The sequence below is a fragment of the Henckelia pumila genome, chromosome 2 (genome assembly GCF_033568475.1).
Source record: "Henckelia pumila isolate YLH828 chromosome 2, ASM3356847v2, whole genome shotgun sequence".
NCBI classification, from domain to species: Eukaryota; Viridiplantae; Streptophyta; class Magnoliopsida; order Lamiales; family Gesneriaceae; genus Henckelia; species Henckelia pumila.
Window position 1 is genome coordinate 39,762,369 of NC_133121.1, and position 2,502 is coordinate 39,764,870.

The window sequence follows — 2,502 nt, forward strand, 5'->3', positions numbered from 1 at the left end:
CGTGGGAACGATACTTGATTCATCACTTTATTAAAACTTGAAACTCGTATGCTTGCGAGTATTTTTCACAACAGATATGATATTTAGTACATGTTGATAACCATAGATCACCAGGTTGAAAGTTGTAGGAATTCAAAGAACGCAAAGCAATCAGCAATGAAAAATAATTAAAGAGATTTAATTGTTTCATTAACTTGAATTATATTCGCATAAACTCGAGAGAGAGTGTTGATACTTCGGGAATTTCTGTCAAATTTATGTGTATTGAATTAAGATTCAATTGTCCAGTTCAATTAGGGGGAAGGTGAACCGAAATTCCAACAAAATCCTTTCATTTTATATTTTTCGATCTTGAAAAGTTGGTTTCATTTTTTGCATTAATTCTAGTTATTTAAGTTGAGTTCTTTAGTTATAAATTTTAGTTATAATCAAATCGATACTTTGGGTAGAAAAGAGAAGATAAATAAATCATCGTCGACATAGTTCCTGAGGACTATACTCGTACTCAGTACACATTATTATAACTTGAGTCGTGCATTTGCGATAATTTCAAGCGTAATATAAAGATTTTTATATTGAATTCAAGTGTTAGTATTTGCTCGATCAAGTTTTTGGCACCGTTGCCAGGGACTATTGATTACTTTGATTTATCTTATTTAATTTTCTTTACACCAATTTTAATCACTATTTTCTTCTGTGAATGGCAGGATTCTCTTGCAGTGCATGCAACATCCATTTGAGTTGGAATTCATCCATTTTGATCCTGAAATCGAAAGAACTTTTTGCAGGAGAAGAAGGCAACAGAGAGAAATAATGGCAGAACAGGAGCAACGGATGCTGAATGATGGAGAAGCTGAGAATAATGCACCACCTATCTAAAGGTCAATGATGGATAGCGCCTTGCCATCCATCAAAAATTCCAGGCCAAGCATAATCAGGCCAACAATAGAAGCAAATCATTTTGAAATAAAGCTTGTTATCATTCAAATGGTGCAAAACACAATCCAATTTGGTGGGATGACAATCGATGATCCATATGCTCATCTGACAAACTTTCTAGAAATATGTGATACTTTCAAGATGCAGGGAGTTTCTGATGACGCTATTCGTTTGCGTTTATTCCCTTTTTCTTTGAGAGATAAGGCTAAAAAATGGCTAAAAAATCTATCTGCGGGTTCCATCATCACTTGGGATGATCTTGCAAAAGCTTTCCACACCAAATACTTCCCACCATCTAAATCGATGAAGTTGAGAGCTGACATCACAAAGTTTGCTCAAGGAGACAAGGAAACACTCTATGAAGCATGGGAGCGATAAAAAGATCTATTGAGGAGATGTCCACATCACCAATTACCAGACGGTCTTGTGGTACAAAATTTTTATTATGGTCTTTCTCACACTAATCGTACCATGCTAGATGCAGCTGCAGATGGTAATTTATTACGCAAATCACCAGAGGATGGATATGAGTTATTGAGGAGATGGCATCTAGTAGCTATCACCCTCAATCTGAGAGAAGTGCAGCCAGGAGACCCGCAGGAATGCATCAAGTTGATGCATTCACCTCAGTAGCAGCTCAGCTTGATGTTACGAATAAGAGGATTGAAGAGCTAACTATAGGGAAGTCTGCGATGCGTATTCAAGAAGTGTGGTGTGAGAAATGTGGTGCTGAACACTTCACGAAAGACTGTCAGACAGGCAATCCATCATATCAGCCCAAGGGAGGCATGGTAAACCATGAGGGAAATCACAACCGCCCTAGGAATGATCCATTTTCAAACACATATAACCCAGGGTGGAAACAACATCCAAATTTTTCTTGGGGAGGACAGAATAATCGACAGTATGGGAATCAGAACTATGGAAAACAGCCTCAAGAGGAGAAGTCAAGCATGGAACAGATGATGCAGAAGTTCATATCCTCTACTGAGACCAGAATGCAGAATCAGGACGCATCGATAAAGAATTTGGAAAATCAAATAGGGAAGTTAGCTAAAGCGATGTCCAGCAGAGAGTTGGGTACTTTACCAAGTGACACGAAAAAGAATCCAAATGAGCAGGTCAAGGAAGTTGAACTGAGAAGTGGGAAGAAAATCGAATCTGAGAGACAAGGCGAGAAAGAGCCAGAACCAGCTATATTAGAGAAAACTGCAAGTAAGTCTTCTACTTCTACACAACCACCCACATCATAGTCAAATATTGTTGTTCCACCACCTTTTCCTCCAGCTCTCAAGAAGGCCAAGCTAAATTCCCAGTTTGCTAAATTCCTAGATGTTAGACCTTGGTTCTAAACAATTAATCTCGGACTAAACAACAATTAAGCATACAAGATCCAAGATAGAAAGCAACGCAAGAAATTTTTTTTTTTTTAAAGGGGGTGCACTCGGTCTGCTACAAACAGCAGACCGTGCACCTCCAGTCCATGCATCCCACTGTTCTGCTCAACAGGGGATGTGCTCGGTCTGCTAATAATAGCAGACCGAGAGAGGCCAAGACAGCAGC

General features: G+C 38.8%; 1 non-coding gene across 1 annotated transcript; it reads right to left on the minus strand.

The window, feature by feature from the left end:
* Nucleotides 1-1,245: 1,245 nt before the first annotated feature.
* Nucleotides 1,246-1,352, minus strand: LOC140885684 (small nucleolar RNA R71). Its single transcript, XR_012151102.1, has one exon. It is a non-coding gene; the product is annotated as a small nucleolar RNA R71 (small nucleolar RNA).
* Nucleotides 1,353-2,502: the final 1,150 nt, after the last annotated feature.